Source organism: Lagopus leucura, unplaced genomic scaffold (genome assembly GCF_019238085.1).
Source record: "Lagopus leucura isolate 7727_CA_CO unplaced genomic scaffold, USGS_WTPT01 Super-Scaffold_100021, whole genome shotgun sequence".
NCBI classification, from domain to species: Eukaryota; Metazoa; Chordata; class Aves; order Galliformes; family Phasianidae; genus Lagopus; species Lagopus leucura.
In genome coordinates this window covers 11,943,049-11,967,347 of record NW_024962274.1, presented here as the reverse complement: position 1 = coordinate 11,967,347, position 24,299 = coordinate 11,943,049, and the positions used below count along the sequence as shown (strand labels likewise).

Below are 24,299 nucleotides of genomic sequence, written 5' to 3'. Positions count from 1 at the left end.
GCCTGGCTTCCTTATTTATTCTCACTGCAGCCCTCGGTATCTGCCTCCTCCACTTTCTGGCCATGGTCCCTGCTAGCAACAAGCCTGTATTATCAGCAGCCCCCGTGAGGTCACTGGTAAATGATAGCTGTGCTTTTCCCCTCTGCTTTAATCATCAGTCACCAAAGGTGGAGACGTTCAAATCCTTAAAATGAGAGTAAGTCCCTGTATGGGAACTGCTGAGTCACGACCTGAACCTCTGATTAATCACCTGAGGTGAGCCTTGAGTCAGCCAGAGGAGCACAGGTGAAGGCAATTCACCTGTGCTGCCGGAAGGGGTGGAGCCAGGCTCCACCCCTCCTGGACCTATTTAAGAGCTGGCTACCAGAGGGGAAGGATCTCTTCTGGAGATCCTCCTCTTTTGGTATCTTCTAGTGAGCTCAACCCAAGGGTAAGCTCTTCTACTTATTCTCTTTTGCGATCCTTGTTTGCTTTTGCCTTACTCTTTTGATTATATTGCAATTATAACATCTTGGTTATACAGTCCCATTCCTCCTGGGACTGGCTGTTGGCTTCCTGAACCCCACATGTGACGGGGTTGGAGGAGAGCTGGGGAATGCAGTGATAGTCCAGCTCAGAGCCCGACATTTGGATTGCAATGACAGCAGGCTTCAGAGTTAGGAAATGGATAGAGGTGGTACAGGGTTTTTCAAGCTAGGCTGTGATGATCCTTTAAGACACAGAGGGGATGTGGTTCAGGACTCCTCTGAGATCATCTCTTGCATGCAGGAGGGCTGCATAATGAATGAATGTGGGAATGCAGCTCGTGTGGGTACTCCAGCGTTGGCCTTGCCACCTGCAAGTGGAAGAGTGATTTTCGTGTGCTCTCTAGCAGTGACTGTGGCATTGCTTTCCCCAAGGCCTTTGTAGAGAATGGGGGGATTGCTTCTCTTCTGACCTTAAGATTTTTCAGTGCCTTGCTGTGTGAACGCGTTCTTCTCACTTTTCCCAGTTTGTGCTCATCATTCCTTTGTTTTTCCCCAGCAGGCCCAGTTCACTGTCATGTGTGACTTCTGGGCTACGCAGTAAATTACAAAAGCCCAGGGACTGAGAGCTTGATAAAGCTTTGTGATCCAATCTGTTAGAGAATATAGCCACAGAGAGAATTTGATTTGCATACATTTCCTACCCTGAATTCCTCTGGTGCTATTAGGAGTCACCATAGCTAGCACAGTCTCTGAACTGCGGGGCTTAGATGCATGCAGAAGTACACCTATTTGCTTTCTTGGAAAGAGATTCACTGAAGCATTTTTCACGTTATTGTCCCCCCTCGCGTTCCTTCCCATCAGAGGAGTTTGTGCTGCCGTAGAGAATCTTTGATCTGAGTTAATTCTTTGATGAAGCTTCGCAAGGCAATGGAGAAGCTGAGCACGCTCTGGGGAGAAGGCTTCCTTCTCAAATAGTGTGGAATCGGAATCGAGGTGGTGCAGCCTGTGATGCTACTGGTGGCACCAAGCTGTGAATGTGCCCCAGGCAGGGGGAGAGGTGAGGAATTCTAGAATGGCCTGGGTTGAAAAGGACCACGATGGTCATCAGTTTCAACTCACCTGCTGTGTGCGGGGTTGCGAACCACCAGACCAGGCTGCCCAGAGCCACAGCCACAGGAAGATTTGCCCCAGGGCTGGTTGTGCCAGCGCAGTGGGAATTGGGGTGGGTGGGTAGCAAAGAGATGCTGAGCTCTTCTTTTCCCAGATCTGCGTGTGAGAGCAGGGTGAGAAGGAAGGGCTCTTGGCTTTCACAGGCAAAGCAGAGCAGTTGTAGCCATGGATCCGGCTCCTGCCACATCACACTGCTTCGGATTGATCTTCACCTTGGTGAAGCTTCCATGGCACAAAGCTATGTGCCGGCACCCGCGCTTGAGCCGTGCGCTCTGCAGGACCGGCTCCCGTGGGAAAGTTACCAAGCTGTGCCTCGTTGGCTGTAGTCTTCCCTCCTTCCCCTCCTTGTCTGGCTGCCCGCTTAATTGATTACTTCATTGCTCTGCTGTTGCTTCTGGAGCTGAATGCGTTGAGTTAAACTGCGAGAACAGAGAAAGGAGGCAGTGAATCCGAGTGCCAGGCTTGCATCTGAAAGATTACGGCACAATCTAATGAGCTCATTAATTTCATTTCATTAACCAAACAGTGCTTGTGGAGAATGGCAAATATTTAAAGAAGCCCAGCAGGGTCAGAAACACATTTAATTAATGTTGTCACATGACACTGAGAACAGGAGGGGGGAATAAATCCTGATGCTATATATTAACATCCACGGTGACTTCTCTTTTATATTTTATGTGCTTCTCGGATGAGAGTTCTCCCTCTCTTGGAGGTCTATCTGGCTCCGTTTGTCTCAGGGCAGGAGCAGCTCCCCAGTTTGAACGTTTCCTTTCCTCCCAGGCTTCCTGTGGGGGTGGGCAGAGCTGTTGTTCCCCTGTTTTTGGGCAAACACTCGAGGAGACACAGAAGAGATGACATCTTCGTAGTGGTGCCAAGGGTTGGGGTTAGGGGCGGTGGCAGAGGAGCCTGGTTCCCTGTGTTTCTACTCTTTGGTCAGCCCTGCTTCTCCATTGGGACTGAGGCTTGGGTTCTGAACAAGCACCCGACAGAGATGTTCTCCTGTACTGGGGAAGGTATTGGGACCTTCAAAAACATACCTTTTGCCTTGCAGAGTCCTCCCTTAGATGGAGGACTTACTAATGTTGGTTGTCTATGCTGCATTGTTATCATGGTGACTCTGAGCTCAAATGCTTCCTGTTCATCCAGCTGGGTGCCCAGGGTCCCACAGCATAACAGAAATTTGAAACGCACGCAAACAGCAGGGAACAGAGGGTGTCAAAACCTTTTTGATACCCTTCAAGTCTGTTGCATTTGGCTTGGCTATTTGTAGAGATTTGCGTGCGTCACAGCTACGTGGGATCCCATCCCATCCTCCATGTGTCAGAGGGAATCTGGGCCTGGGGATTTAGTAATGAGCCAGCTGTGAATTTATTCATCTGTATTGGTGAGGTGGGCCTTGCTAAAAGCTCATTTTGATTTAGAGATTCTTTTGCAGTTCTGGGGCTGGGTCCGTGTGAAGCATCCAGTGGAACTGCCTATTGCTTTTCTGATTGTCCTGATACACACTGCTGCTCGGGGGAATCAAGTTTGGATGGATACCCCAAGTGCACCCAAAGGTCTGGCTTTCCCACAGGCAGATTATTTCTGTGGTTTCTGGATCAAGATGCATCCCAGTTAAAGTAACACCAGAGGGAGAGGGACTGTGTCTTTACCCCTGAAGTCTCCTACTTGCTACTTTGCTGTACACTGGTATGTTTATTGCTCTGGGAAAAGAGCTCTGATACCCAGAGAGGGAGAAGGTGGCTCAGATTTAGGGGTCATCTGAGCTCACCTGGGCTGTTGCTGTACCATGAAAATGAGCTCATCTGAGGAAGTGTGAAAGCCTAGTCAGCTTGGCCCATGGAGCAGGGCAGTGCTGGTGCAGGCTGCTTTTCCATCGCATCTGCTTCTCGTGGCTAATGTGCTGCGCTTGGCCATATTCCTTGTTATTACACCCATGTTAAAGAGATGTCTGCCATTAATGTGGTATTGATCATGCGAGGGGCTCAGAGCAGCGGTGCTCCCTGAGCAGGCAGCGCTGGGGCGGCTCACCGTCGTTAATTGCTGCAGCTGGAGGAAGCATAAATCGTGAAAGGCCTATGAATTAGTGCTCTGACAGCCACCTCGGTGTGGTCTGGCACTTCCACGAGTGATTGCAGACGGCTGGGGAGAGGCAGAGGGCACTGGGCGGGAGGCGAGGGCCTTCCTTTGCTGCGCTCTGTGGCACTTTGCCCATTACCCCATCGCTCACCCCTCGGCTTGTCAGGGCGGGACTCTGCTTGATTGCAATAAAATGAAGCTGCACTTGGCGCTGCTGAGTTCATCCTCCATCACGGAGCGCTCACCCTGGTGCTCTCTGCCAGAAGGAGCCTTGATGGGTAAAGCCAGCTGCAAGCAGGGGAACTGCTCCTGGGGAGAGGGACCCAGAGGTGGGGCTCAGCACCCCAGTGTGGGGCTGTGCTGGCAGCTGGAGGGGTCTGTCCCTCTGTGCTGGGGGCTGAGCCGTGCTAGTGGCCTGGGTAAAGTCCCTTGGGATGCTGAGGGACTGGTTGCCATCACTCCTCCCTAGCAGAGAGCAAGGCACAGTGCCCAGAATTGCATTAAGATTGGAGAAACACCCACTGGTGGGAGCACCTGCTGGTTGGTTTGGTCGCAACCTGAGTTGCCCCTTTGTGTTGGCCTGGATAGAAAGTCTTGAAATGAGGCAATTGGGACAGGTGTCCTTGGCAAGCAGGCCAGTCCGCAGGGAGCCCTGGGGCTGGGCCGGATGTGTGTCAGATTAATGCCTGGAAGACGGGTCGCAATGACTTCCATAGTGAGATATTGGCCCGTCCTCATTCTGCCATATGGTCTCGCGTTCGGCTGGGTGGTCCTAATACCAGCATATCATGAGAAGAGGCAAATCCCATCTCTGTGGTGAGGATGTGGCTGTGTATCAGGACGAGCAATAGTGCAGCGTGGCCTGGGAAGGGTTTTCCAGGTCCAGCATGGCCCTGAGACAGGAGAGCTCCTCGATCCCGCTGAAGCAATGGCCCAGAGCAGGAGGCGAGGACAGCCGGAGGCCTGGCAGGGCTCAGCCTGCTCTGGGGGCTCTTGCCAAGTGCCTGTGGTGCTGAGAGGCTGACAGCATTCCTGCTGTCTCGGTGACATGTGCTGCCCTTTCTCAGGAGGGGCTGCTTTTGTCCTCTTTGGAGCTGGCAAGTGCGGGCTTTCTATCCCACCGCCCACAGCATCCTGTTGGACCGCATCTCGCCCATGGGAAAAAGAAGAAAACCACATCCTCACGTGTGAAATCCCAGGGACAGATCTCTGGTGGCTGAGGAAACAGCTGTGCCTTGAGTTGCCTCTTCACAGCAACGCTGCCTTGGGGATCACAGTTTGCTTCTCTGCAGTCGTAGGCATTAAAGCAGTGCTTCCCCATCACTTCCTGACACCCTCAGAAGCCAGGCTGCACAGGGGAGGTGGCAGATTGGCCGGTGACCTGGAAGGACATCAAATAGAAGGATTTAGCTGCCGGAGGGGGTTTGTCAGGGGAGCTGAACTCGTGGGTGGAGAAACAAAAAGCTTTCCAGTTCCAGTGCTGCCCGTTCTGCTGTTTCTCAGAGGAAGAAAAAGCACCTTCAACAAAATGCTTCCTGAATTGCAGCTATTTCACACCATTCCCATTCCCAGCCTCTTTGAGTAAGTGTTTGACCATCTTTTGAAGGTGTTTTCTAGTTCACTGGTGTCATCCTTCAATAGACTTTCTTGCCCTTCTCTCTGAAATTTGGACCGTGACCAGAAATTTGCCTATCCCTTTTAGACTCGAGGTGCTTGAATCCCTGTCAATCGACCAGCTCATGAGAGTGGAAACAAACTTTTCTTTTGAACCTTCCCAGCCATACCACCAAAACCAGGATATATATTATAGGATCAGGAAGAAAAAAAACAGCTTTGCCAGTGTAAAACTTGAAAGGTAGAGAGGAGGGAGATTCCTTGCTCAAGAGCTGAGAGGCAAAGATATTGCTCCCACCTGTAGCAGTGGCACCTTCTGCTGTCAGAATGAATGGCTTAGATTCTCAAGATACTTCAGGCTTCAATAGTTATGTTCTCTTAATTGAGGGTATTGCAGATACTATGGATTTTTTTTAGCACGTCCTTTACTTTTTGTTGTTTTCCATGGTTCGATGGTTGCCTCTGTGGGTGAACTCGTAGCTCTATCCAGAAGGTAAACTGAAATCCTTAACCAAAAAAAGAAAGGGAATCTAAATATAAATCTGTCAAAACCAGACTCTTCTCTGCAGCAGCATTAAAGGAGACCGGTTCATTGCTGGTGGCTGAAGAGCTGAGTGAGTGAGATACGGGATGCTAAGTAGATACCCCCAGGTAATCCAGCTTCTTTTCTCCTTGGAGATGGGACTCAAAGGCACAGACAGCTGTGGGAATTCTTGGCTTTGCAGGAACACACAGAAACTGGTTCCCCAGCCAAGGCTTTGCTGGGCCTGACTTTTGGTGGCTTCCCTGCCCTGCCTCTCCCATAGAGGTTCAGCTCAGGCACTCTGGTCATCACCTGAATTCACAATCTGTTGGGTTGTGGCTGGAATTTTTGAATAACTCCACTTCCAGATACTGAGGCGAAGTGAATCTTCTCTAAACCCTTTTGGAGGTAGGGTTGCAAACAGAATTGTCCGTGGAAATGGGATATGTCTTGTACATCCTGAAAAGCAGTGGGCCACTGTTGCACAGGGGTCCCTACCACTCCACCTCTTCGAGCTTTCCATATTCATAAGACAACGGCTTTATCAGGAAAGGGAAGCATTTTGGGGAAATGTCAATATGAATATTACAGTCTCTTTGCTCTTTGTATTGTCCCCTAAATTGTCAAGGCAAAGCTGTAGGAGATAATGTGCAATTATGCTGTCACTAAAGTTTGTGTAACCATTTATAAAAGCTTTTGAGAGATCTCCTTCTAGGCACAGAGGGGCTGCGTGCTCCGGTCTCCCTCATCTCTCTATGATGCTTTGAACTGAAGACTGCATTTGGCTGCATGTATGTAGGAGAGTGGCTGGTGTTTGGGACCAAACTCTTCTCACCATTCTTCAGCAGTGGCGGCATGAGAGGAGCTGTGACTGGGGCTTCCAGGACCAGCAAGGGCTGCAGAAGAAGGGATACTGAGAACTCATGTGCCCACCTCAGGGAGAGGAGTTTCCAGACCCAGGACGGAGGCAGTAAATCACTCTGGAAGGTGGATCTGGGGCACCTTGGTGCTCTTGGTGATGAAAGTCCTTTCATCCCATGCTGTGCTCCTTGTTTCAAGTTGCTGATGGGGTCTGTGGGGCATTACCAGGGTAGAGGAACTTGGGGTTGCCATCGTGTGGTCCAGGAGCAGAAGTGAGGCTCTACCTTGTGCTGTGGCATTTTACAACCTCAGGGGCAGGCTCTTCTTGCCTCTTCTCTTTCCGCAAGTAATCTCTCCATTTAGTGACAAATGATGTTTTTCATTCTATTCATTATTCATTTACATCATTTAATATTTAAATGTGCTTAATCTTCGAGTCTCACGTTCTGTCAGGACAGGAGCTAGGGAAGCTGGAGAGCTGGAGGTGGTGTTGATAAAACACAACCAAAAGGTGTGGAAGAGCCCGAGGGGGTGGCTTTGGTTGCTTCTGGGATGGGACAACCACTTGTGTTCCCTTAAGATGTGCCAGATCCTGTCCTAGTGGCTCTTCCTGGCGCCTCATTGCAGCCCAGCCCTAGGAGGTGCTGAGGCCTTAGTGCAGCCATTGGGTTGGCATTTCTTGGCATTGTGGAAGTGGCATATTGAGTCACTTGGGATTGCTGACCCAGGAGGATCCCCATACTTTTTCATTTACCCCCTTACCAATGGAGCCAGGCTAATGCACAGTGGGGAGTATTCAGGGCCTGGCAGGCTTTGCATGAGGAGCTTTGCCCTGTGCCATGCTAAGAAGGTCCCAGTCAGCCTATATGGAAGTGTCCTGCTGGATCTGTGCCCTGAAGGCTCCTGGTAGCAAGGCTGGAACTGCTGTGCATGAGCAAGATACAGTGACAGAGCCCAAAGGAGCAGTGGGTAAGAAAAGCCTTCTGCTGCCAAGTGGAGTAGTTTTATTGCAAGCCTTAATGCTATTTACTCTGTTTTCCAAGAGCCCCAGAGCCAGATTTCATGCAGTTCAGCTGTCACTAAAAAGCAAATGTACATTTCTAGCCCTCCTGGCCTTCTTGACATGCTGGAAAATGCGATTCTTGAACGTGAAAGAGCCAGCAGGCAAACACCCGCTCCCTGAAGCACGCTGTCCTTGCATCCCTTTGCAGAGCCTTGCACGGTGGAGGCGTGCTTTTGTACGCTTGGGTTCATCAATACTGAACATCTGTCCAAATTCTCCCCGGCTTGTTCAGGCTGTCTCTGAGACCCACAAGGCCTGGCCTGAAAATGTATTATTCGATAAAATTGATCTGGGTGGCAGTGAGCTGTTTTATTTAATTGCTCTTTCTTTGTTTGCTTGGGCGTCTTCAGTCGTTCTTTGGAATGCAAGTCCATCCTTGCTGGTTGAACCAGCAACCAACAAGTAGCTTGGTGCATGGGATCCTCCTTGCTGGCGTGCTTAGAGCACGCTGGGGCTGTGTGATGGGAACTAGTTCATGCCCTGCAGCTCAGGGCAGATTCGCACTGTGTGCTCCCCACTCCTATTGATATGATTAAATCAGGGGTTCTGATTGCAGGCAGGGGAAGGAGAACTGTCAGACAGTCATCCTAGGGTGGGGTCCCAGCACCTTCCTTCCTCCCAGAGTGCCACCTTGGAGCAGGCGTCCGGTCCTTTTCCTTTTTTTATTTTTAATTTATGAATAAATAATTGCTTGGGTGGAGAATAAATCAGACAGCTCTCTCTCTCTGGGTGGGTGTTACCTCTGCTTGCACCCAGCCTGGCAGCCCCCTCCCTGTTGTAAAAGTAGATGGAACAAAAGTGTTGTCGTGCTGGGCATGTGCCAGCATGGAGATGGTTTTATTAGCATCCAAAAAGCAAACAGCAAAGCTTCTCCTGACCTGGTTGCATCCACCCAGAGATGTGTGGGTGGGTCAGAGGAGGTCAGGAGCAGCTTGGGATGCCAGAAGCTTGGGCAGGGATTTGCTGTGCGTTTTGTGTCGCGTAGCCTTTCCCCTGGTCACCTCTCTGCTTGCACAGCAACAACCTTCTCATCTCACTGGGTGCGAGGTGCTGCTTATGCTGCTGAAATTTGTCACAGGCTCTGTGTACCCCATAGCCAACCCCAACAAGAACAGGTCTCTCTGGAACCTGGGCAAGCTCCTAAGGCTGTAGCACAGCCACCTGCCAGACTGGAGCTGTGGCTGCGGGTTGTCTGGGGTTTGATCCCACTGTGGCTTTGTGGGTCACACTGTATTTGGGCCTTGCGTTCCAGCTCGTTGCGTGATCCTGTGCAGAGGAATGGGAGGCTCGTCTTGAATCTCAATCACTGCTGTAGGGTTTTAGATCTATTTTTGCAGTTCTGCTTAAACTTTCGTATCACACGATGGGTTCTCAGGGAGTTGTGTCTAAATCTAGAAGCAATCTGGTTTTTGTTTTTGTTTTTTAGCACCGCTCCAATCAATTTTGGGTTAAGCTCTTTGCTGCGTTAGTCTTCAGCTTCAGGAGCCATGACAAACACATGATGTCATCAGTTGTGTGCTATCACATGCTTTTAAAATGCCGTCAGACTCGCTAAATATTCAGCGTGTAGTTTCTGTCTCAGCAGACTGTGTTGGCTGAAACTGCTTATGCAAATGAAAAGCTGTACCTCTTCAATAGGTTATTATGAGCTGATCCTGAATAATTGGTGTTGAGCTGAGCAGTAGGTGGGAGAAGTCAGCAGAGGCAATAATTAATCAAGTGGCTTCACGTCTAGCTTGGATGTGGATCCTAGAAACCCTTCTCTGAAGACAGGACGAGCTCCTTGGAGCCCCGTGTGTGTGCCTAACCACTGCAAAGTCCTGGCAAGGACATCTCCCCTATGCACAGCTCCAGCTCGGTGAAAAATTCATTTAGGTTTTGCCCAGCGATTCCCAAGGGAAGGCTGTCAGAAAGTCTTTCTGCTCTGAGCCTCTTAGTGTGTATTTCTAAATTCCAGCCTATATTAATTCACGGCTGCTTTGTTCCCATTTGTTCTTCAACTGAATTGTCTCCTTTTCACCCTCGCTTCCTCCCTCTCGCTCTCTGTATATTTCTAGACCACGTCTCTTCTTGGCTTTTCTTTTGCTAGACTAAGTTTGCTCAGCCTTTCATGTCCTCTCAAAAGACAAAGCTCTCTGTTTCCTATATCACCCCTTTTTTTCCACCTCTTTCCAATCTGAACTGGACCCAACCACCTAAATCACAACTCTTTCCATGGAGCCTGAGCAAGGGAGAGCAAAGAGCCCGCTTTCCAGCCGCGAGGATCAAGCCCCAAAGGGGCATCAGCAGCACTGCCAAGAACCAGGCAGCAAAGAGCTCGCTTTCAGGCAAGTTCTCTGATAAAGGCAGAATTTTTCCTGTTGTAAAGCAGGGTATATGCAAAAAAATGCAGGATTGATTTATCTCAGTGGCCTGTTAAGAGTTAATCGATAAAATAGCAGTTGCCACCTTATTACGAGAAACTAGCTGATTAGAAACTTGATTAATGGGATGATTTTTCATGACTATAATTAAAGCACTGCATGGCTTCTCTTGTAATTGATATTTAATGCTTACATGGAAAGCTGTTTGTCTATGAGAAACAGATCCTTTTGTGTTTTTGTTTTGTTTAATTCCAGTGATTCACCTGTGGATCAGGCATAGGAGGCTCACAGCTCCAGTAATAGGGAAGAAGGGAGAAGATGGGATGCAATTGGCCAGGAGCAAAAAGCAGCCTTTTCATTCCTAGAGAAGTGGGAAAAGATTGATGTTTCATAGCTAATTCCCAGGAGAGTGATGAGTGGGAGACAGCTTTTTCTCATGGCAAAGGTCTTGCTGGTCCAACCTGCAAAGATCAACAGCAAATCCAAGCCAGACATGAGATCCCAACTGCTACCAGAAGTAGGTACAAGGAGGACTCTGCCTGCTCCAGCCAGGCAGATTCCATCTCTTGGACACTAGGAAGCTGTACATGGCAGCAGATGGTGAAAAATCAGAGGAAACATGGTAAAAGGGCCATGGTGCTGCTGCTTGCATCTTGCTCCAGCTCTAGCACTGATGCTGGAGAATCATCCCCAGCCAGAAGTGGTACCTCTGTGTTTAACTGTCCTGGAGGAACTTCTTTTACAGTCTTTGTCCATAAAATTTTGGACCAGTTCCCGAGAGGCAGTGTGATCTCTGCTATGCTGGATGCTGTCTCTGAGAGCTCTGCTCCAGACCAGTCAGTTTGTGTTCCCAGGGCTTCCATAATATCAGCCTGCTTCCCTGGCCTTGGTATTTGTTAATTCTTTATCTAAAGCTGATGCAAGTTTGGATCTTGTACCTTGCCGTGCTCATGCCTGGTGTGGGAAAGGCCTGATCCAAAACCTGTGCCAGCTTCTGTGCCAACATTAGCTGCTTTTGGGCAGGCATGAAGGACGTAGGTGTATGATGGAGGTACAGAGCTATGCCAAGTGTTTGCATACAAGCTTTCAGACCGTAATTCATAACGTGTTATATGGTCTAAATTAAATTACTGGGACATGCTCTATGCATTTTCTCCAGCAAAGAGAAGCGGTTGAGTAGCAGCCGCCATGTTCTGTCCCCTTTAATTAGCAGCATTAAACCAGATTTTCTCCCTTCTTCTCAATGCAGAGAAATGGTAAGTGGCCGTGCTGGCGTATGAACACGAGGCTCGCTCCTCTGCAGCAGCAAGTCTCTGAGTCCCCATGCACCCTCAGCCCCAGCCAAGCAAGGGTGGCAGCTGTGATAGCAGATGGGAGGTGGGCCAAGGTCATACAGGAAGGCTGTGGGCGCTGTTCCAGCCCTCGGTCTGGAGTCTGCCGTGCAGGGAGGTCACATTCAGCCCCGTCCCCCATTGAGTGCAGGGCTCTTCTCATCTGCATCATTCTGCCCGTTGCTGTCAGGGCGGTGGCTTGCTTGGGGTACGTGTGTGTGTGCATGCAGTGAGTGTCACACCACCCCGAGCAGATCTGCAAATCTAATAACAATCAAAGCCGTTGCTGATGCATTATTAAAATTCTGGGTTGTTTTTCTTTCTTGCAAGCAAGAAAACGGAGTATTTGGAGGTGGGTAGTTTGGTGTTAAATTGTGTTTATTGCACGTCTGTTGAATATATAACACGTCTGCGTGACCTCCCCGAAGAGTTAGACAAGCCTTTGCACAACATAATAATTCTCAAACCCTTAGAAATGCATACAAACACCCTGGTGCAATGACAGGAATTCAGACCTCACATGCTGGGTTGATGGATGCTGGGGGGCAGCAGCTGCCCAGATCCATTGAAGTCGTCTCTGACTGTACTGTCCAGGAGCAAATTGTTAATGCTGTCTAAGGAGTGGCAGAAGAATCAGCGGTAGGTTTTAGGGCTGATGTCTTCTCAGAGAGATGCACTGGAAACTCTTGATGGCACCAGCCAGTCTGCAGGCTCTTTTACCTTGTAATCAGCCAAACAGTGAGAAATCTTCATCATAGAAAGTTTCCTTGTCAGTTTTATTTCTGAAAGGAACGCAAGGGAATGTGTGGAGGGTGCCAGATCTGATTTGTTAGGATTCCATTAAGGATTCATTAAGGGAGCACACACAACTTTTTGTGTCTTACCTTTAAAACACAAATGGTTTTTTACTTTGGCTTCAGATGACGTTTGTTCTTTAAAAAATTAGCTGAGCCTCTCCCAAATGTGATCCCAAAGCATTGGTTCAGAGTGCTGGCTTTTGGTGGAATATACCTCATTTCCTCTGTGTGAGTTAGGAGATGGCAGAACGTTTCAGGGTTATGGTGATTGATTCAGAAAGGAGGATAATTCCAACATGTGTGTTTGTGGGGAGGGGTGGAGTGTGGGGGGCAATTCTCTTTTCCCAGTAACTTCTACAGCTCTTTTCATGGGCAAATGGGGTGGGCAGCTTTACTTTCTGTACCTGTATATAGCACTCAGTTAACCCTGATGTTAGAACATGTTGAAGACCCCAAGGAGAGTTAGACCCCTTGGACTGAAATCAGTGGGATTTAGTGGTGCAACTTTTGGCAAATTGGGTTTGCGTATACCTGCAGTTATTTGGTTGCATCCATCATCTCTCCCTGCCTGACAGCTTGTGTTTACTGGAGTTGACTGACTGACAGCCCACTTCCATACCACGGAGTTTGCTCCTTGGCTGATCTTATTTGGATAGCTGGCAGATGGATGTGCTCTAGGTTGTCATTGCCTTTGTTTGCTTTGCTAATATCAGAAGAGTTTCACTAGTACTTACTCTGCAATTTGTTTTGACAAGATCAGAGTGCAGCTTGCTGTTGAAACAGGTCGGATTCCCACATCTCCCAAAGTTTGGCTTGGGAAGGCCAAAAAAAACCACCTCAGTTGGCTGAAATAGCCATAATATAACCCTGGTTGTATATGTATGCGCTGCCTGCAGCACGGGCTGTCGGTGTGTGCTGCCACATGCTGTGGGCACAGAGCTCTGCTCTGGTGTTGGCTGCTGTCTACCTGCAGGAGCTCTGGCTGCAGAAACCCGTGCAATGGAAAGCTTCACTGGTGCAAGCCTTCTGTCAGCTCTCAGCTAATGAGTGATAAGAAGCAGGTTCAGAGGTCTCCCCAAAATACTTGCTGTGGGCTTGTGTCTCCCACAGAAACCTGGGGTGCTGCAGGTGGGCTGTGTCGCAGCAAGACTTTGGTGAGTAGGCTGCTGGCTGTCATATTTACTGATGTGGTCTCCTCGAGAATGTGCTGCTGCTGGGAGACAGGGAGTTGCTGAAGTCTTTTGAGGGAGAGCAGGAGAGAACAGAGAGCTTAGAAAGCTTTTACAAAGCAGGACCTGAAATCTGTCTCCAAGACGTGCTCTGTGGTTCTCGCAGTGAGCTTCCTTGTGGCTCTTGCCTACCTGGATCACATGCCTCTCGTATTTCCCCCTGGTTTTTGAGTCTGTGGAGATGGTCAAGGCCAGGCTGGACCAGGCTCTGAGCAACCTGATCGAGCTGTGGTGTCCTTGTTCATTGCAGGGGCGATGCACTAGGTGACCTGTAAAGGTCCTTTCCAACTCTAAGGGTTCTATGATTTTATAACACGAGTGTTCTGATCCAAAGTCAGTAGTTGGAGAGCTGACATGGCCTGATCAAGTCATCCTGGGACTTGGATTACTGTTAGGTCATCATTTACACGAAGCACTCAACGCATCTGCTTACATTTCCATGGCAAAACCAGGTTTTTCAGCCCTGTTGAGTTGCCAGTGCTCATGGCTGAGCTGAACCCACGTCTGTAATTCAGGAAAGCATGGATGCATTAGCTGCAATCAGCAATCAGGAGGAAATTCCTGGCTGATCACAAACAGGCAGGAGGGAAGAATAAATTAATTCTTAAAAAAATTTAAAAAATTAAAAAAAAAAAATGCAGCTACTTTTCATTTTCCAAAGTGCCCATTTTCTTAACTATCCCTCCAAATTATCATCTCGTTGGATTTATTCTGTTTCCTTGATGTTGTTGTTCTTCTGTTTATCCCACATCACTCAGCAAATGTCTCCCGTCTCCTTCCAGCCAACTTGCACAATACATTACAATTACATAATTACGCCATTGTAATCAAATAATTAAGTTGCACATTAAACACGCATTAGAGCTCACAAAGGAAGGAGCTTCAGACATGGGCACGGAATAGGAGGGAGCGAGCCAGTCAGCGTTGGCACTAATTGCATCCTGCTTTTAATGACTCAAGGACTCTCGGTTTTTGGTCTCAGGTGGCGAAATGGGAGTGGGTTGAGGCTGCTGAGTTTTAAATAAGCAAGCAGGTTTAGTGAGCAGACTCCCCTGTGGAGAGAAACAAGGCTTGGTGACCAAACACACATAGAAAGGAAAGGGAATAATTGCCAAGCCTGTTGCATTCAAGTCTATTGAAATCTGCTTTAATTGAGGCTCAGAATCGGCTCACCCAGGAGAAAAAGAACACCTGTCTGTTACCATCACAAGACTCAGCCACTCTAGTAGGAAAAAGGACGTGGTTTCTTTGGGGTGGGATCATTTCAGCAGTGGCAGAGGAAGAGTGAGTCTGTATGAACCACGTGCGTTGTTTTCTTTTTCCTTTTAGCGTTGGTTGAGTTGGGTGATGCAGCACCAGTCAGACCCAGAGCTGTTGCCTGTCGTTGCTCACTGCATAGGCACGCGTGGAGGGGCTGGCTGGGATTTTCTGTTTAGATCCAGGATGCAAAAACTTGGGACCACTGTGCTTAATTCACACCCTGTAGGCTGAAATCTATGACAAAAGCTGGCCTCAGCATAGCTGTGGCACTACCAAAAAGCAGAAATCTGTTCTCTGAAGACATTCTAGGTGACCCTTCCTGAGGCTCCTGTTTGACAATGGGACAGTAAAGCACCTCTGTCTCACAGGTGATGTATCCCATGGCTGGAAGTGGGCTGACTGCTTTCCAGCAGGTCACTGAGATGTTTTTTGGGCCCTAGGGAGCCATGTGCTGACCTCCCCTACATCTCCCCACAAGCGGCTGTGGTCTGGGGGAACGAGAGGTCAAATTCATCAAAATGGCAGCTGTGGTGGAAAGAATCTCTAGGGAATGAGGGCAAACGTGTGCCCAGTTTCATATACCAAGTTAGAAGGGGTGTGCTGGTTGGCTTTTGCGAGTAGGATCATGGGCCCCTCATAAAAACTTGGGTTAGTATGTCTCTGAGATGGTTTTTAATTTTTTTAATAGGACCTTTAAAGTTGCAGCTAAAAGCCTTAAAATTAGCCTATGTAAGTGCACAGAGACGGTCTTCTGTTGCACAAATAAGCATTAGATGCAGTAAAGTTGTTGATAAATCAGGTAACAAAGGGCTGCAAAGCCTTGCAGTGACCTCAGGGACGATGTGCCAGTCGCTGAGCCTATGGGAAATCTCAGTAGTTGAATGCTGCAAAAGCCAGCTGAGAAGCAAGAAGCAATGAAACACTGCAGAGCTCCATCAAAGCTCCATGCCTATCCCAGAGCCTCTTCTGGGAAGGAAAAAGGACGCAGCAGGGTCTGCACTTGCGAAATGGAGAAGGCATGGTGGCTAAAGCATAGAAGTTCAAACTCTCCCACAGCCATAACTTTGCACGTTTTTTCCTTAAAACTTGAGGTAAAAAAGCAAAAAAACAAAAAAAGTGATCCAAAACAATTTTCACAAATCCCAACTTCAGGCACTTCACATACAGTGAAGTAAAAAATTGCTGTGGATTAGATAAGAACTCCTCGCTCTATCAAATCCAGTTTGCTTGGTTTCTATACCACGTGCAGACACGGCGAAATGCAAATTGTACAGATTAGGTAAGGTGGTATTTAAAAGGAGGAGAAAAAAAAAATCCAGCTATTGAAATAAGATGTGATTTGATTAGCAGAACCAAGGCTGAAAGCGGAGATCGAATGGGCTATAAACAATTTAAGGCTTGGGAGGAAGCCAGCACTGGCTGGGTATTCATTTATGGTCCAACGTGCTTGCTCTGTAATCCACTAGCAAAAAGCAAGCAAGAACGACAAAATTGCTGGGTAGAGTAATCTTTCACACTGAGAGATCATCATGTCATCTTCAGAGATTTCTGAGCATCTCTATGTCCACCTAACATTGAGTATGTACTTAAAATACTGAAATACTGGAGCTGTATATTTCTTCAGCCATCCTACTCCTATTGGCCACACGTGTGTATTTTATTCATCTTACTTAAATCCTGTTCTTTTTATTGCATCCACATCCAGGCGAATCGTAGGAGATACGACTGTGAGTGAACTATCAGCGCACTTCATGGTGCTGTGGTTCAAGCGTGACTTTAAAGCAATGCTTCCAATCGTTTGGATCATCCAGTCATTGCATGGGGTCCTGGGCAACCTGGTCTAGTGCCAGATCTGGAGGTTGGTGGCATTGCTGTGACAGGGGGGTTGGAACTTGGGGATCTTTGGGGTCCCTTCCAACCCAAGCCGTTGTATGATCTGCTTGCTTCCTTCATTGAGCTGTTCCTGCAGTGTTGTTTTTCATGCTGTTACAGGGTTTACTTCAAATTTTTCAGGGGAAGGCTTTGCTGGAGGATTTTTCTGGGTGCTTGAACGTACTGCAGTGCTCTTTTGAGGTTTCCTGTGCTGCTGACTGGATAGGCATGCTGGGGGCTCTTACGAGAATCAGTATTTTCTTACAGCGCTGTTTCTGGGAATTGACTGTTTATATAGCTTGCATTAAAGGGAAAAAAAAAGAGCTTCTGAGAAAAAAGGCTGGGAGGTGAAAGTTGGATGTACTCTGAGGCTGGGAAATCAAGCCAGCACTCCCTCCCCAGCTTTTTGGATGCTGAGTGGTGGGACTTCATTCCCCCCAGTGACTCACATAGGGGTAAATTAGGTGGGGTAAATACTGAAGCTGTCTGCAAGACCTTCCTGTTGAGTATTACTCACGTTGTTCCTCTTTTCCTTCGTTTTCTGGCAATATTGAAGGCTACATTTATCTTTTTGAAGTGACTACTTTTAAAAACATTTTGATTGTCAAAGGGGATGTTGTTTCCCAAGAACTTTTTTTTTTCTGGGAATGGTTTTGCTTAGCAGCATCTCCAGGTTTGAAATACCAAAATCCTTTGCAGAGCAGAATTCCTGTTTGCTTGAATGCTTTTGATCCCCTTTGTAAATCTGTCTGGACGGTCATTTTTCTCCCCTGTTCTTTATTTTCCACCCTGATTTCTAACCTGTCTTCTAATTTGTTTTATGTTCCTGTCCTTCCCTTGGTGATGGCAACACCTCCTAATATAGCTTGGTCTGCCAATTCTATTATTTGCTCTTTACTTCTTTTTCCAGCTCGTTAATGTAGAGGTGACAAAAGATGGGTCTACCAGTGATCTCTGCCGAACCCCACCAGGTACATCTCCCCGAGCTGACAAGCTGCTGTTCATCATTTTGCTTGGTTTATGGTTCCTTACCCGCTTTCTGAAGCACACAGCATCTCTTATGTCCAAGCAGATTTGAATGGGCGCCTCAGAATGATCTTTCATGGGTTGCTGCATCAAATGTCTTCCTAAACTTGAAATACGGTTTTTCTACTCGGTTTGGCTCCGAGATGGGGTAGGCAGGGAGGGGTTGGTGGGGACAAGCAGCATTTCTCTGCTGTATCCCAATCACAGAGAACAGGCTGTGCAGTTAGGGCAATAGCTGGGACGCTGACAGGAGGTGCAGAGTGCAGGAACTGAAGGCCATTGAGCAAGCAAAGCAAGGAGCAGGGGTTATAGCACAGTGCTATTCACCCATCTCATCCCACAGGAGAGCTTCCTTTCGTGGGGGAACTGCTCTCTGAGCACCTTGTTTCTTGCTGGGCCCTCACAGGGTGTGATGAGATGAGAGAAAGGCCATGTATTTCCTACAACCAGGCTCAGAAAGAAATGTGCCCTGGCTTTCCTGCTCTCCCTTGGCTGGACGAGGCTTGGGCACCGCAGTTCCTCAGCCTGGCCCTCCTCAGACCCATCAGGATATCCCAACGTGACCGAGTCTCCTTTTGCTCATAAGCTGGCACAGGCAGGATTTACCTTCTGGCATCTGATTCTTTCTCCCTCCTCCCTGATTGGTTCCGTTTATTAATTCTGTTAATTTATTGCAGGCAGGAGCTTGTTCTGCCAAGTACTAATTGCAAAGGCTATTGTTTCTGCCCTTTTTTAAGTGCGGCAGGAAGATCCGAAATTCCATCCCATGAAAAACGAGAAAAAGGCAAAAGTTTTTGGACTGGATGTAGACCCCTCCCGTGCAGTGTTTGCACTGCAGAGCGTGTGCTGCCCTGCCACTGCCTTCCTGTTACAGGAGGGTGGTCAGAGGGCTGGAGCACCTCTCCTATGAGGATAGGTTGAGGGAACTGGGAAAAGAAGGCTCTGGGAAGACCTCACTGTGGCCTTCCAGTAGTGAAGAGAGCTTACAATCAGGAGGACTGACTTTTTCACATGATCTGGTAGTGACAGGATGTGAGTGGAAGGCTTTAAATTAAAAGAGAGGAGATTTAGGTTAGATGTTAGGAAGAATTATTTTACTCAGAGGGTGGTGAAGCCTTGGCGCAGGCTGTGGATGCCCCATGTCTGGAGGCATTCAGGGCCAGGATGGATGGGATCCTGGGCAGCCTGATCTAGTGGGTGGCAACCCAGCCCATAGCAAGTGGATTGGAACTAGGTGATCTTTAAGATCCTCTCCGACCTAAAGCCATTCTATGATCATGTTGGTGGTGTTTGAGTTGTTCTGGGATTAACTGAGTTGGCCACAGTCTTTTCCTGGTGGAGAGAAGCAGACACACTTTACCCTTTAGAACCATTCTGGAAGAGTTTTCCTCTTTTTTCCTGGCTGGATAACCTGGGTTTCTTGGGTGCAGTGGGTTTTCTCCAAAGCCAGGCATTTGCCTAACATGTGAGAAGGGGAACAGTTTCTTCTTGTCTGACTCTTCTCCAGAGCTGCCATTTGCTGCCAGAGCTTCAGCATCTGTCTGGATTTTAGGATGGGCAGAAGCCATCTAGCCCAAGTGCCTGGCATTGCAGTTCTGCTGCTGAAGGTGAAAACCCCCTCTGGCAAAGCCCGGAGCCTTTCCAGTGGATTTCTATACTGCTGTAAAACTTGGCTTGGAAAACTTGGCTCTCCATGCTGGAAAACCAAATGTTGAAGCCCTTGAGGCTACAGCTGAGGAGTTCTTCCTCCTTTGCTTGACACTAGGAATTCAGAGCATGCACAAGGCTGTGCTTCCCTCGTGTTTTGTGTGGTGTCTATCTCTTGTGGTTCTGTATTTGCTAGCCCAGGCTTTGTTCCCACTGCAATATTTACTCTGGCTTGTTTCCTGTTTATCACATATCATGGCTGGAGTTTGTTTTTGTTCAGCAGCTCAGAAGCCTTTGGAAATTAGTGTTTATAAACAGAGGGATGTTTGGGACCGCATTTGGATCCACAGTAAATCAGCAAACGGCAGTGTTGTTTTATACAGATTACAGATATGACTTTGGACTGTTTCTTTTCTCCTTTGCCCTCTGTCCCGATATCCTTCTCAGTTGGTCTGTTCTCCTGCATGAAGCTCAGACTTTCCCTTTAGTGCTGTCTTGCTGCTGGCACTCCCCACCCCTCACTGTGCAGATGTGCTCGTGGTAGCAGGTTAATGAAATATTTGGGCAGCATTTAGTTTCCACTGTACATCAAGTCTGGATGGCATCCGTGGACAATGCTTTTGTGCGAAGGGAGCACAGTTAAAATCTAGATTCTAAGGAGAGAAGAGCATATATCATATTTAAAGGAGATTTTGAGCTTACAGCATGAAGGAGAATTATATTTTATATCATAACTTTAATAGTTGAGGAGCTGTATCTCAAAGTGCTTTACGAAGGGAGTTCAAGCAATGTGTAGGAAAACGTGCCAGCCATATGCGTAGCTGTATCTCACATGCAGTCTTGGAAATAATTTATTTTTATTGAAGGGATGAATTTGCCAGAATGTCAAGGTTGTCTTCTGCACTTTTGAAGAAGTGCCACGTTGTCTTTCATCTGCAAAGGCTGGTGACAGGAGGGCCTGCCTCACCAGCTATCTTCCCTTTCCAAACTGTGCCTGCATGTTGGTGAATGGAGGCCAGGCTCAGCATCAGCACGTGTGTGAATGAAAATTCACTTTTTCCTGTCAGGCTTCTTTCCTTCTGTTTATCCTTTCTTCTGCTGAGCCTCACAAACTTCAAGGCTAGGCTGGATGGGGCTGTAAGCAACCTGGGCTGGAGGGAGGTATCCCTGCCTAGAGCAGGGCATTGGAACCAGGTGATCTTAACCTTCCAACCCAAACCATTCTATGATTTTATGAAGCTCACATATCTGTTTTCTTCCTCAATCTTGGCTGGGTTTCCCTGTCCCTTGCGATGTGTTCTTTCCTTAGGCTTAATGCAAACACCTGGCCAGGACAAAAGTTTGATCCTACAAGAGCCAAGCAATGCAGCAGCTCCATCTCATTGGCCAGAAGATAAGCACTGCACGTGCAGATCTCCCAGATGTGCCAGGACTTGGTCCAGGACTCTTCGTACATCCTCCGAAAGCCAGATGTAAGGGAAAGGCTGCTCCATGTGGTGCATCGAACACGTTTCATTTTGTGGGCCTCAGATTGAGCAAAAAGGTTTGTAGTCCAAAAATCATATTGCAAATAAATCTTTCTTACTTATCCAATTTGTGCGATATCCTATTATAGGGAAAAACAACTGTTATCTGCCTCGTAAAGGTTAATGTAATAATAAGCAGATACTGACTTCTATTGAGACTAACAAGATGATTTATTGACCCAAGAGGTAAATATGCAGTGAAGCAAGTCAGGGTCAATACTTATCATGAGGAGAATAAATTCTTGTGTTTTTTTATGATATGGAAACCATACAAAATGGTCACGACCAAAATGTCATCTGCTTTTGTGGTTACCATTAGCAAGACGACAGCTTGGTGTGGTAGATGACTGCCAGGTGCTTCACTTTGTACTTTCAGATGAAAAAGTCCATTTAAAAACATTCCTTTTTGATACTTCTAAATACCTAAGAGAGTGTTATTAAGAGCAAAAATACCTTCCTGAAGGTATCCAGACAAAAAAAAACCAACAACAACCAACAATAACAACAAGTCTCATGTGTTATAGTGGTTTTCAGTGGCTGGGTATATTTCTTGGGTAACTGTTGTAATTTTATTGTGTTTTATTTTATTAGAGAAACATTCAGCTTCCAATTTATAAGCCTGGCAACTTTCAACCAAATTGGAGATTTTCTGTACACGTATTCATTTTGATTGCAAAGCCATTTTTCATTTAAGAAATGCTTCAACATAGAAATGTCAAGCATCTCTTGTAGTTACCATGGATAAAGACAGGCTCTGAATGTTGGCACCTGCTTCAGTGCTCTGTTCCTGAGCAGGATTATCTTTTTTAGACATCAGAATCAAGGGGAAAGGGTATAGCACTGTTGTCATCACCACATCAAGGCCCCTAAATCATCCCAAGGGGAGATACTGGAAGAGTTCATGCTACTGAGAAATGTTGGACAGATTGAGTAGCATGAGGAACCTCCTGGCAAAAGAGCTTTGATGTGTCCTGAAAGAGCAATACATTCACATAGGTTTTATCTCTTTTTTTTCCCCAGGGCTCTCAGAGCAAGGCTATGGGATGCGGGTTCTGACCTTCACACCCTTCTCTCTCCTGTTCTCATTGGTGCTGTGTGGTGAGGGGAGGCTCCTGCAGCACCTGCCCTGGGGTAAGGCATCGCAGTTTGTTCCTGTCCCTGCCTTCGAGGTCTGTACCGTTCCACATGGCCTTTTCTCTGGGAGAAAGCATGTGTTCAATGGTGTGAACTGACTCCACCAAGCTGCAGCCTGGCTGAGTAATGCAATCCTTCACCTCTCTCCTCAGAGAACAAAGGGACAGAAGTGCACTGACTACAGCTAGGACATCCCATCCTGGTTTTGCTGCTGTAACGGGCCCCTCTGCTTCTGTCAGAAGGGTTTTGTGTGCAGAGAGATGTAGCAGATAGGCTGTGCTGCGAAGAGTAGCATCCCTTTACAAGCAAAGATGTGCTCTTTAGCTTGCCAGGCAGCGTGCTTGGAGCTCTGCTGCTTCCTCAGGGTGTCCACAAAACATCGTCCTACAAGATGGCACCTACCAGCTGCTCTCACCTGGGTGGGAAATGTGGTTCATTTGCTCTGCTGGCCCTGTGCACAGCGAGGGGCACTGGTGGTGTGAATGGGAGAAACCATAAATGCAGTTAGAGTGGGGAGGGAGAGGAATTGCACCATCCGTTATCCAACTTGAGCAAAGTGACATGAACAGGGATATTATTTTAGAAAGTTTATCTCTTTAGTATCTATGGTGACAAGATGCTTATCGGAATAAGACAGACTCACAGGCTGTCTGCTCCTTGTTATCTCAGTGTAGGATGACAGTATAAGTATCACGTCTAGAAATGTTATCTATCCTTTATTATTTCACTTGTGAGGGGCTAACAGGAGTGTTATCAGGGTGTTTACAATCAAAACACGTGCAGCTCAAGTGATAAAAAGGAGAACAGACATCTGATCTCCAAGGATATGAAGACAATACAGCCTTGAGCTGGAGGAGATGGATCTTATTGGAAATGGTTTGTCGAGCTGGGAATGGACAAGCAAGCCTGCGTGATTGCTCACATCATAAGCTTGAGAGATGGGGTGGGGGAAATGCATGCATACGAGTGCACATACTCTCACAGAAAATGAAAAGGTGATCGTATCAACAGCACTCTCAGCTGAAAGAGAAATATTTTCCAATAATTTTGTTATGATTTTTTTTTTTTTTTCTGTACTCTCTTCTCACTTAGAGCGGTAATGTGGCAAGCTGGCAGGACCAGCAAGTGCCATAAAGTTGCTTGGAGCGAGTCTGAAGCTGAGAAAGCTTACCCAGGCCTGGAGGGTGGAGAACAGACAGCTGGCAAGATCACTTATCAGGGGTTTCCTTTAGATTAGCACAGTGCTGGCCCAAGCTTCTGCAAGGTAAGGAATCAATTTCGGGGTTAGTGGTGACTATAAACCTCATCCTAGATCCCCTTAGGGTCAGGGAGGCTAAATCCCTCGTGGACAGAGGTGTGCAAAGATCTCTCAGACATCAGATTCTCATTAGTCTACGGTGTGAGCAAACCAGCTGCTCAGTGGTATCAAATTCTGATTTTCTTGCTTGGCATGAATGATCCTCAGTTGTTAAAGATATGTGCAACACTGTCCAAACCCAGGTCTTACTCCTGGAGGTGGCTGTGTTCTTGGATAGATAGACTTCATTGGATGTTTTCTTCTTCTGTTGCAATTAAAGACTCCGTTCTCCTAAGATACAACAGTTCTCTTAAGCCAAGCTGAGTGCTTTCATCCCACAAGATAACATGGAGCAGGGAGTATGTCTTTTGGGGGACATAGATGGGGGCCAGGCAAGTTGAGGTACAATGGTTGGGCACGTTCTGGCCTCCTGGTGACAAACCCACCTCTCAACATCTCTTCCTAACTGTGGAACTGGTTTCCAACAAGAGGTAGGCAGCTTCTTGTTTTCCTTCCTTTCACAGCAATTTCAGGGCTCTTTATGTTTGTATGGTGGATAGAAGTGCAACACATTCACACAGAGGGTGGTGGAACAGGTTGCCCAAGGAGGCTGTGGATGCCCCATCCTTGGAGGCATTCAAGGCCAGGCTGGATGTGGCTCTGGGCAGCCTGGTCTGGTGGTTGGTGACCTGCACACAGCAGGGGGTTGGAATGAGATGAGCACTGTGGTCCTTTTCAACCCAGGCCATTCTGTGATTCTTTGGGTAGGGGGTAGGGAAAGAACACAAACATCTCACCCTCAGCATAGCCCTGCATTAACCTGACTGCTTAGCTCCGTATTCATCTTGAGCTGGGTATCACATAAAGAGAACTGCTTTCAACCTGTCTAAATGACTCTCCCATCACTCTCTAATGGCTGTCAACTGCAGATAACCCTTCTTCACCTGTGGAAACTGGCAGCAGCACCTCAGGCTCATTTATGAGAAATTATCTCTGGTTGTGATACACGGTTCCTTTTTTTTTCTCTTTTGAACCCCTAG

General features: G+C 47.5%; 1 long non-coding RNA gene across 7 annotated transcripts in view; it reads left to right on the top strand.

Annotated features, from left to right (window-relative positions):
- The window catches only part of LOC122183845, an 89,544-nt gene that overhangs the window by 16,242 nt on the left and 49,003 nt on the right, over positions 1 to 24,299 (top strand). For 6 of the 7 annotated variants that reach the window (XR_006180387.1, XR_006180388.1, XR_006180392.1 and 3 more), the window contains exons 3-5: positions 20,612 to 20,845; positions 21,849 to 21,959; positions 23,055 to 23,226. This is a non-coding gene — a long non-coding RNA (uncharacterized LOC122183845). The remainder of the gene's footprint in view (positions 1 to 20,611; positions 20,846 to 21,848; positions 21,960 to 23,054; positions 23,227 to 24,299) is intronic. The other variant, XR_006180389.1, reaches the window with a different exon arrangement.